Below are 12,440 nucleotides of genomic sequence, written 5' to 3' on the forward strand. Positions count from 1 at the left end.
GATACCTCCTTGCGTTTGTGTTTACGTCACGTTATTTCTCACCAAATATTTACTAAACATAAATAAAGAGCTAATTATATTAATTATTAACACTTACTTGCGTGACATTTTTTTTATCGCTATTAAATATTATTTAGTGAATATTCGTTTAGAAAAATTGAGCGAAACCTAAAACATAAGAGGTCTATGATGGTAAATTTACAGGAGTGTGATACAAATTTTAGTTAGAATAGTCAGAGTATTTTTGAACACAGAACCAATTTTGTTCGTTATTTTAAGTTTAATGAGTTTACGCGAATAAACAATGTTTAAGTTTTTTTTATATACGTATAACTACAAACATGTACATACATATAGTTACAAATGTTCATGAAAACTTAAAGTGAAAAGTTGCATCAGGTATTGCCATAGGCGTGCGCAGGACTTCAGTAGTGGTGGTGCCAGATTACACAACAGCCCTATCATTCACGGACCCGTGCCTAAAGCGGGGGGTGGGGGGGTCCTCCCCCGGAAAAATTTGGATTTGAAAGCGCAAAATGGTGCTATTTAAGGTGTTTCCGAACAAAAACATTAAATCCACAGATGAAAAAATTTTAACATTTTTTATGACAAATTATGGCTTTGAACGTTTTAATCGCACCTGGCTTGTTTCCGTGTGTATAGTTGGTTTGATTGATAATTGATATACTGATAGCGTTATGAGCACATATCTGTAACTCGACACGATTGTTAAACATATTTTTTTGGAAATAATACGGTTTTTTGTAAGTATGAATTATTTCTGCTTGTAAAAAATAAAATAACGTTAACCCTAATGGTGGCGCCAAGGCACCTGTGGCACCTACCGTGCGCACGCCTATGGGTATTACTCGAGAAGCTGTGAGTAAAGTGCAGCGGCAGACGACTGTTTGTGACGCTGTTGTCGCAGCCTGCACGCAGTCTCCGCCGCGGCTTGTCCGGTCGGCGCGCCGAGCGCACCAATTACAGCCCGCCAGTCGGCAGCGCGAGCAGCGAGTGTCGTCCCGCGGCCAATTGCGACGCGCGTGGGCTGGGGGCTGCTTCCCGCACGTGGGAGGACTCACGTCCACGGCAATCGAGTCGGTGTCCGGAGTCCATCGCTTGCTTGTCCAACCTCGCCGTGAGAGAAAAAAAATATAGGTATATATATGATATATACATAGATATACGTATATATGATATATATGATAGGATTATTTATTGACGTTATCCTTTTCAACGTGAATACGTCTTTAAAATTGTTTCCATAGTGGGAGGTAATTCAAAAAACGAATGATAAAATCGGGGGATACAGTTTGGTGTTGCAACTACATATCTATCATCTCCATCCAAAATTTAATAACACCACTGGATAGCTAAAGGATCAAAGTGGAGGGGGTTGAGGTTATTTTGCTGCGTTTCGAGATTTCCATTTAGTATAACTTTTGACTCGGATAAGCTACGACGTTCGTTTGAAATTCAATCGTCAGCTTTTGTCAAAATCCATCCATTTCGTATATAAAACTTATAATTAATAAAGTTATAACACGGTATTTATTTGTTTATTTGATTTATTTCCTGAACCCGACGAACGAAAATAGTTGATATCATAAACAAAACATGGAAACCCGAAGGACTTTTTAGTGTTCAAGCATGATTATAACATACATAAAATAGCGTATTTGATATTTTGTATAGAAAATATTACCTGTAACGTACACGTATTCACGTACAACACACGGCCTTGTCAATGACACAACCACACCCCTTTTTTTTTTGTGTGCTGTAGTGACATTATCCCCCTTTTGAGTCACCGCGCTTGCGCCACCATTTGTCTCGTATGTTACAGACGTGTTAGCCGGGGAAAATCGTATGTTTCGTAATGGCCATGCCTACGTCTTGAGTGTTTTTGCACCGAATTTAACCATTTATCGTCATTGTTTTTTAATGCATTTATTGCCAATGTGCATTTATTGCCAATGTGCCTTTAGTCATGTCTATTTTTTTGGTAGAGTTGTGGCACTTTTTGCAGTTCCACACATCCGTGATTTTTCTGTACTTTGCTTTTTTACATTGGAACGAAATGTTAATTTTTGTTCATATCTTTGGTTTATTTCTCTTTAACTTCCACTTCTTAAAGTTTGGTAATACTCTAATTTAGAATGGCTGTCTGTATCTCAATAAGTTCGCTTGCCAATTTAATATTTGCATTTTTGATATTTAGTGAGGGTACTGTCTGTGTAAGCTATCCTACTCTTGTTGCAGCAATTTCTACGCGCGCGGTCTAATGCATGAGCTGTCTAGTATTGTGTGTTTTTTGCAGTTTGTCTTTTTTTTCATGCTCTTTGCTTTATTGTGGTACGTGTTTTCCCGTTTTTGTATGGCCTAATCATATATTTTGTACCTGAGGTTTCGATGCAATGCCTAGAAAATCGGTAATTACGTATGCATCGTTCGTGCGTACGTTGTAGAATGATATTAATTATTCACGCTAGAGTTTTTTTTTTCACGTGTATGCGTAATGCTAAATTTTTCAGAGTAAAGTATTGCTTATCATTTTGGTTCTCCCGAATAATATTTATACATAGTTTCCTAAATTTTTGGGGAGAATTTGTGTATTATTATTTTGCTGCGGGCTGCTTACGTAATATTTTGACTGATGTGTAAACTCTCATTTACATGACAGGTATGGCATTTTGTGTAATGCTAGCGTCATATGCAGTTCTTTACTGATTATATTTAAAACTTTTTTTTTCTCTTTTGCTTAACGTAATTTGTGTATTAACATACTTATTATCTTTCATATTTTTTTTTATTTTTTGCATACACTCTTTCCTTGCCTTTTTACAACTATATATAATATATATTGTTATTTGAGATCTATTTATCATAATTTTGTCCTATTTCGAAGTTTTATGTTGTGCAATCCAGCATATACAAGCTCATAGGCTGGAATGAATGACAGTAGAAACTTATACATCTTATTGCGCGCTGTTTTCCCTTTTGAACTGAAGGGTGCTGTGAGTATAAATCCAAGTAACCTTTTATCGGTGCCTGGTGAGAAGCGCAAAACATTAAACAAGGGATCAATTCTATTATGAATGTACTCTACTGAATAGTGTAGTGATTGTTCAAAGTGGAGTCTTAAGGTGTAACCCGTACTCGGGTGAATTCAACTCGAAATAAAGAAGCTGACGCGTGGTATGGTACTCAGCAATGTCTTCTTTTTAACGTTTTACTTAATAATGTTTTATAAAAAATTTAAGTTGTTTTAGTAATTTTAAACAGGAAACTACATTTTTTCTCTCGCATATATTTTAAAAAAAATTTAAAGAAATTTAAAAAAAAATTAAAGAATTTTTGGATGTTTTTACAACCTAGGTATCAAATTCCCTCAAAAAAATTAAAGTCAAAAATTGTGGAATTCTATCCTTTCGCAGTGACATTTACCCACTTCTTTTTATCAACTCAAAAATAATTTAATCTGAAAAGGGGTTAATGTTGAGAATATTTTAGTTGTTTTAAGTAATTTTTAGTGTATTTGAGGGCTTTTAAATTCAACAGCCGTGGCCGTATCATCACAGATGTCTCCTGATCGAGTTGCTAAATGTTCTGCTTCAGTGTTACGCGGGTTGCTGTCTATCAGGCGCCGAGGCGGTAGCGGGAGTATACAGTCCGGTGTTCTAATGTTAAAGACATACATATGAATATATGATAATGATAGCGCAGGAGGGTTCTAAGGTAAGTGGCAGGGTCAAACGTAAAGGTCACTTAAGATGGCGGCCAGATCCTGGCTACCCCGCCGTCCCTAGATCTGTCCTTTTCTCTCTACTGGTGTGACTGTACGTTTACTGGAAGTAACACAAGATTATTATTTTATTTAAATAACCAAAATTATTAATTTAGTTCGGATTTCACTTTATATATTGGAACCTTACTTTCAGTTCTTTATCACTTTTAAAATGATGTGGAAACGATATAATAGTACTGACGTGTCCCGAAATGTCCGTAAGGAGTGTGGTTTAAGGGAGAGGTAAAGCAGGCCCGGACAGAGGCGATAGAGAGAGAAGGCGAGATCCCCAAAGATCACTTCATGAGAGTCCCGAAGACCGCTTTCGAAGTGAAATCGTCACTGCTGACCCATCATAGATCTGGGGCATCTAGCGTGTGCGAGGCCATAAACAGAGGATCCTATAACTCGCTCTGTGCACTGTATTTCGAGATGCACCCCACAAGATGCACTTGTGTAGAATCACTGGATAACGGGCGGGGTCCGTGTTCTGTTGGATAAATTTGAAACACAGGCCTGGAGTGTGTCTCAAGGTGTATTGTGTTGTGTAATGATAAAATTAATTACGTTTTGGTGTGCCGGGGGGTGGGAAAAGAATACTGTCCACCAGCTATTTCGGCTAACTGGCGTGTTGTAAGTGTCGTGTTGATGTGCTTTAGAGGCTTGTAAGTGTGCTGAGACTCAAGTGATGTGTTCAACACAGATGTGGAGTGGAGTGTAAAGCTCCAAGGCCACGCGAATTGACTCATACGTGTTGAATTATTGTTTACCAGTCACAGAAACAAAACTTAACGTAATATCGGCAGCATGGCTAATTTATGGCCATGTGCAGTTAGCAACGCACCCAGAGTCCAAGGACACAGAAAACTGTTAACGAGTCAGTTAAAATATTAGAACAGTTCAAAATGAACTGGTATTTCATAAAATACCCACCATTGGTGTAAACAAATATCTTTATATATATATTTCTTGTGTGCGTGTGTGTGTCACTGAACTCCTCCTAGACTGCTGGACCGATTTTGATGAAATTTTTTGTGTGAGTTCACGGGGAATCGAGGATGGTTTAGATTCACAATTGGATATTTTATCTCGATTCTGAGTTAAGAAAAAACTAAAAAAACACGCTTTAAAAGCAAAAAAAACTAAGCATTGTTGATAATTAGCCTTCATGGCAACGGGCTTTTGCATTGTTGTTGCCTTCTGCGTAACCATGGGAAAGGTTTTTGGTAACGGCAGTGGCGTGCCCAAGAGGAGGGGTATGTATAATGAGAAGATACAAAATGTCCAGCGTAGAAATACTTACCGCCATATCCATATCTCACAAAAAGTACATTTGGGCAGGACAATGTCTGTCGGGTCCGCTAGAAAGATATATAGAGATATATATGTAGAATGATATATAGAGAGATAGAGATATAGAGAGATAGAGATATAAATAGAAAGATAGAGAGAGTTATAGAGATATACATAGAGAGATAGAGAATTAGAGAGATAAAGAGAGATGCTTATTATACGTTTAAAAAATTACAAAAAAAAATTGATTGAGGCATTGCAACGCATGCCGGGCATTATCTAGTTTTATATAACCCACATATACCTTTCCCCATTTCCTTCTCTCATTATTTGCTGTCGATAAACCCTTTCCACCCCTTTCCACCCCCACTCAAATTTTAACCTATACAGGCAGAATACGCGACACCCGGAGTACAGTTACATCTATTTACTGCATCAAGAGTGAGTGTATATTCCTTAAATTTCCGTTAGTTTAATCTGTCTGTACATGCTCATGGGAATTTTCCGCGTGCCTCGCAGCCATCACTCTGACTGCAGCATCGAGATGCCACTCGACAACATACCGCATGAGATTGAGCGATACGGCAGCTTTTACGTCTGATAGTGTTGGGTGTTACCGGTGATCGGGCCGCACCACCATCGACATCTAGGACCGTGAACGAGGTATTCGCCTACAGTCACACACACTGAGGAGCCTTGTCATCTTCACACACGTGTGTTGACAGTTAGTGTTGTGGCAGTGGAGAACTACTGCAACTGGTGAGGTACACGAACCTCAGAACAGTTATATATAATGTTTCAACATTATGAAGAAAAACACTATTAACTTCCTTAGAGGGTTTCTTCAATTTATTATCAATGCTTTTGAAAGCTACATCAAATGTTATTTTTCCCGTGCTTGAAACATTTAGTTACTCGTAACAAATTTTAAAACTTTGTCAACTATGCATTTTGAATTTATTCTGAAAGGTAATTTAATAAAAAATAAAAACCAAAAGTCGTATATAAATTTATGTCTTGCGGCAGAGTTCAGAATGAGGTATTTCACTCTCTAGAGTGAGCATCAAGCATCCGGGGTGCTGTCATAACTTAGAAAAACACAACTTAGAAACACATAACTTAGAATTTTCTAAGTTATGTGTTTCTAAGTTGTGTTTTTCTAAGTTATGGCAGTTCTAAGTTATGACGTTATATGTTATGACGTTTCTAAGTTGTGTGGTTCTGCGTTGTGTGTTTCTAAGTTATGTGTTTCTAAGTTATGGCAGTTCTAAGTTGTGTATTTCTAAGTTGTGATAGTTCTAAGTAGTGACTTTCTACGTTATGACGTTTCTAAGTTGTGTGGTTCTGCGTTGCGTGTTACTACGTTACGTGTTTCTAAGTTATGACAGTTCTAAGTTGTGTGTTTCTAAGTTGTGACTTTCTACATTATGACGTTTCTAAGTTGTGTGGTTCTGCGTTGTGTGTTTCTAAGTTATGATCTTTCTAAGTTGTGTGTTTCTAAGTTATGATCTTTCTAAGTTGTGTGTTTCTAAGTTACGTGGATTTTTCTAAGTTTTCTAAGTTATGACAGTTCTAAGTTGTGACTTTCTAAGTTATGTGTGGTTCCCCAAGCATCCCACATGTATCTGTAGTATAATAGAAATTATGTATTATAATTATGTTTGTAAAAGAACTTTCGGTGTTTTAGTAGCGAGACACCATTGGTAATTCGATAATGAATGTTTCACGCCAATGGACTGCGCCCCAACCGGGGCTAATGGGCCAGCTGACTGACTAGCGAGACAACTGGACTAACTCGCAGCCCCGCCTCTAGTATGATCGAAACAGTATAATAAAATATGAATAAGTGAGCATGCACGTGAAAGCTAATGCTTGTCAATGTTCTCAGGCACATTTTCAGCCAAGGAAAATTTATAACTTGTTTTAACAAGAAAATATATTTTGGTTGTTTATATGTTTGCATATAATTTATTTTTAGAGTGTCTGTTGTATTTCTTGGGGGTAAACATTTCATTTGGTGTACTTCATTTGTTTAGCCACAGAACAATGGCCAGTAACACATGTCCTGCTGGCCTGCTGAAATTCACAGCACATAGGATCTCGACAGGTCGGAGTGACTCCATGTCCGGGGACCATCTTATTTAAGCATGCCTTTTAGTCTGAAGTTGTAATAGTTTAACTACTGATCCCAAATTAAATTGTATTAGTATATACATATCTTGCATGTAAAAATTATAATTATACATGGCTATAAACAAAAGATACATTAGCATTCTTGAATTAAATAGACTAAGGTACTTTAATAAAATTATATTTTTAAGAATTAATATTTTAGATTGAAAATAACAAATCTTTCTGATTATAACATGTCCTTGACATAATGACATGCTTTCTTACGGGGAAAATGTGTTAGGGTTCTGCATTTTACTTATTCAACTTAAACTGACAAATGTGTAAAATTACGCAATTGTTATGCATTAAAATTTTTAAAAGACTAATTATTATTGAAATATCATAAATAGTAAACATTAAAAAATTAGTCATAGAAACAAAAATATTTAATTATATACAAACAGCCTGGACTTAACAACTGTTAGCACTCTTTTGAACACGAGCTGCTGCAAGCTTCGCTCTGCAGTGGAATATAAAATACAAAAATTACCGGACTTAATTTACGGTTGTACACATTAACCAACTATCTTCTAAGTTTTTTTTTATTGAGGGTCTCTGGCTTTTGGTTCTCTCACAAAAAACTTTATTTCACAATGAAAAGAGAAATAGAGGGAGAAAAATAAAAGTACATGGCTCATGGCGTTCAGGATGACAAAACTTTATTATACACTTTGGTGCCTCTCTTCCAATGGCTGAATGGCCTTGAAATGGGGCTTCTTGTTCTTCGGCGTTGGTGTAATGAGCTGCTGGGAGCCAATAGGTGTTGTTGGTAGAGGCTATACAGGCTGAAGTGAGCGGAGCACGATCAAAGGGCAAGGCAGTGGAGATAATGATAGTGGTGTTGGTGGTGGTGGTAGTGGTGATGTATTTTGTGTCGATACTCAGTGTTGTTTGTTTCCAGGTGCTACCGATATATGTAGGTCGAGCCTGTGTCACCTGCTGAGCCCACCGATAGTGGCATCATCATCTTCGTCGTGTAAGTGGTCAGTCGTGAAGAGGTGGAGTCTAGGGTAGGAAGCATCATGCAGTGACTCTGCAAGTTGTAGATTGAGGGAGGTTTGCTGCTGCATCGGCATCGTCAAAAGTATTTTGCAGTGATCTTACAGAGTGTCTTGTGGACAGAGCTGGGCAGTATCGAAGATACAAGTATTTGAAATACGTATTTTCGATACTTTTGGGTATTTTGTATTTTGTATCAGTAGAAAGTTATGTCACAGTATTTTATATTTTGTATCGAAAATACTTTTTAAGTGTATTTGCTGTATTTTGTATTTTATAAAATACAAAATACATTGCGTACTTGCATTTATAAAATATCTTATTTATTTGCTGGATATTTTAATTTTGGAAATTAGGATTGGCTATTTATTTGCAATCTGGCACTAGTGAGTGATATCATTGTAAAGGTACATATTAGTTTAACAGAAACGGTATCACAGATTTTACAAATTGCTGTCTTATCACGTATGTTCATGAAGCTGAGTTAATGTTCATTTACGTATGTCGATGACAGTCTTACGACATCTAAACATCCACTGATTCTTCCTCAACATTTGAGATGCGTATCTCATACACTAAATCTAGTTGCAACAACACATATCAATAAGGCCATTGAAAGCAATCCATCAATTCCGAGGATTCGTCACCCAACACTGGCCAAGTGTTCTACTTTATGGAATGCCTCAGGCCGACTTAAATCGGCTGAAATAATATTTTATATCCTAGGACATGAACTTAGTTATCCTTGTGTTACCAGATGGAATTCTATGTACGATTCTATCTGCCAGATTATACAATTTCAAGAAAAATTACCAGAAGTTTTTGAATCACTAAAATTGAAATGCACCATTAAAGAAACTGAGCTTGAATATCTAAGAGTATATAGACATAATTAGACCTCTTGCTGCTGCTCTTGACCGCCTACAGGGAGATGGCTGCTATTATGGCCAATTACTACCAACGCTTTTTACATTGGTTAAAAAATTTGAAGAACTAGAACTCCAAAATTTCAGATTTGGTGCACCTCTTTTGCAAGCTTCGAAGGCATCAGTTTTGAAAAGATTTGAGAAATATTTTGAGTAGTATAGTTTGGCCGGAGCTGGGACAGGGTTCAGGGTGTGGATTGTGATTGTCGGTCCGCCATCTTGGATTGTGACGTCACGGCGGCCATCTTGGATGAGCGTAACGGGACACAGCGTAACAAGACAAGTAGGACATTGACCTTTGACCCTCAAAACTTGCCAAAAATGGGCAAAAATTCCCCAAAATTCATCAAAAATTCGCCAAAATTTCCATTTCTGTGGAAAAAATTTCCGCCAAAAAATCCCAAAAAATTCCTCAATTCAAAAATTAGGATTTCGAAAATCCTCAAATGTTAATTTGTCTTAGAAAAAACGAAAACTCCTAAAAGCGGCTTAAAACTCCTAAGAGCTAGCCGCCGTTAAGCCACCGAGGTACTGACCTTGAAAATAAGGATGCCATTGCCACCATATTGGATTATGACGTCACCGTTGCAATTTCCGTTACGGCCGCCATCTTTAAAATCTTTATTTATTAACCGATTTTGATGAAAAAAAATTTAAAATTTATAAAAAAATTCACTTAATAAAATTGTTATGAAAAATAATAAAAAAAATTACTTTTTCGACACAAAACTCGGAGTCCTTAGTTCTGACCCGACGAGTGCAAAAAAATTAAAAATGGCGACCGATTCTTCCCCCCGTGGTGGATGCTGGCAGACTGACTCCCACCATTTTTTTTCAAAAGCATATATACCGCCAGTGAGCATGACGTCATGTCCGCCATCTTGAAAATCCATAATTTTAGTGCTAGAGATTCGGAAAAAAATTTAAAAATCATTAAAAAATTAATCAACCTAATTAAATAATAAAAAAATCCTTAAAACCACCGTTGCACTTTTGGTGAAGGCCGCCATCTTGATATCACCCGCTGGAGATCACCATATTGTTTTCGTCCGCTAGAGTGTGCTGATACCATGTTAGTATGATTATCTGGTCACCACACCTTTGACCTTGACCTTGAAATTTGAACTTGACTTTGAAATTTGACCTTGACCTAGAAATTTGACCTTGACCTTGAAATTTGACCTTGACCTTGAACTTTGACCTTGACCTTGAAATTTGACCTTGACCTTGAACTTTGACCTGGACCTTGAAATTTGACTATGTCCTTGTCGACCATCATGGATTCGACATTTTATGTTCAGTACATGCTACCAGGAGCTACCACCTGCTGGAGTACACCATCTTGTGTGTGTACTCGTATTATAGAGTACATTTCCATCTGGATAATTTTATTCTAACCCGCTACAGTGCAGTAATCATTTATTACCGAGGTGCCATCTTGAAATTTGGACGCCATCTTGAAAATCCGTAATTATTTAGCTAGAAATTTGGGAAAAGTTCCAAAATTCATTAAATAAATCACTCATTAATTTACATATTGATTCGATCCGCTCCAGTCCTTGGTTCGATACCCGATCGATGCAATAATGTTTAATTTTATGTAAAAAATAATAATTTCAATAAACCATGTTCAACATTCTTAAAGAGACTTTAAATCCTCTACTACCATCATCCTATCAGACATCAAGACCAACATATGGGTAATTCATAATTTTAATGCTAGAGATTCGGGAAAAAGTTCAAAATTCATTAAATAAATTTGTAATCTATATACTGATTGATTAGATCGACTAAGGTCCTTGGTTCGATCCCTGGCCGATACAAAACAACTTTAATTTTAAAAAAGTACCATAAAAGTGTAAGGTTCGAGAAATAAAACACCACCAAGTCTTTTACAAACATAATATTTATTACACATATTCTATCCTACTACAGAATCACTTGCGAAATCCAGCAATCTTATAAACATTTAGCCCTGCATAGACGTGCAACGACTACTTCTTAGCTCCAACAGCTCCAAATGCTCCAAATGGCTCCAACAGCTCCAAATGGCTCCAAATGCTCCAAACGGCCTCCAAATGGCTCCAACAGCTCCAACAGCCTCCAAATGCTCCAAAAGGCTCCAAATGCTACAACAGCCTCCAAATGCTCCAAAAGCTCCAAATGGCTCCAACAGCTCCAAAAGGCTCCAAATGCTTCAAAAGGATCCAGTTGCTCCAACAGCTCCATCTTCAATTGGTTCCAACTGATTCCAATTACTTTTCTTATCGAACTTGGCATGATTACTAACATGTCTTTATTAGTATACATTTTGACTGGCAGTGGTAACGTATTTTGCACCTTTAAGTTATAAGTGTTATTTAGAAATCATATTTCGATAAATGGTAGATACCATTTGGAAAGAAAATATATTAATTTATCTTCATGTTTATACACATACATTTAATTTAAGCCATTATTGTATGTAGCCAGCTTCCCTCAGTTCTTTGAGTATGAAGGATATTTCTTTAATGTTCGAATAGTTTCCTGCACAAAACGATCCATGTAGTAGTCGTAGCCTGTCAACCAATATGTTGGGATCTTCCCATGAGGTATAATCAATCTCTTCTGCTGCGTTCATCATCATCCTTGAATGTTTATAATAAATATTATTATCTTTGGGTCTAATGTTTTAACACCAACCACAAGGTCACTTTCGTCATCGTGCCAGTGATTATCACAAGCTTGATCAGGATAATTTATTTTATTACGACGTTTCTATCGTTTTGGTCTCAAACCACCATCACAGTCTTCGCTCTTGCATGCTTTTGGTGCTTCAGCACAGTACTCAATCATGTCAGCCTTAGATGTGTCAGCACAGTCTTCGTTCATGCCAGCTTCTGATGTGTCACCACAGTCTTCAATCATGTCAGTATCACAAACTTGATCAGGATAATTTATTTTATTACGTCGTTTCCATCGTTTTGGTCTCAGACCGCCATCACAGTCTTCGATCTTGCCTGCTTTAGGTGCTTCAGTACAGTACTCAATCATGTCAGCCTCAGATGTGTCACCACAATCTTCAATCATGCCAGCTTCAGATGATTCATCAAAGTCTTCGACCTTGTAAGCTTCAAATGGTTCTCCATCTTTCACATTTTCATGGAGACAACTAGATATTGGAGTAAATATATTTTCATTTCTAATGTGGTTACAACTTCCTTCGTTTGTTTTAAATTTTAAATTATTATCTTGATCTAGATCAGTAATTTTAGCATTAGCTT

This window comes from Bacillus rossius, chromosome 3, assembly GCF_032445375.1.
Source record: "Bacillus rossius redtenbacheri isolate Brsri chromosome 3, Brsri_v3, whole genome shotgun sequence".
Taxonomy (NCBI): domain Eukaryota; kingdom Metazoa; phylum Arthropoda; class Insecta; order Phasmatodea; family Bacillidae; genus Bacillus; species Bacillus rossius.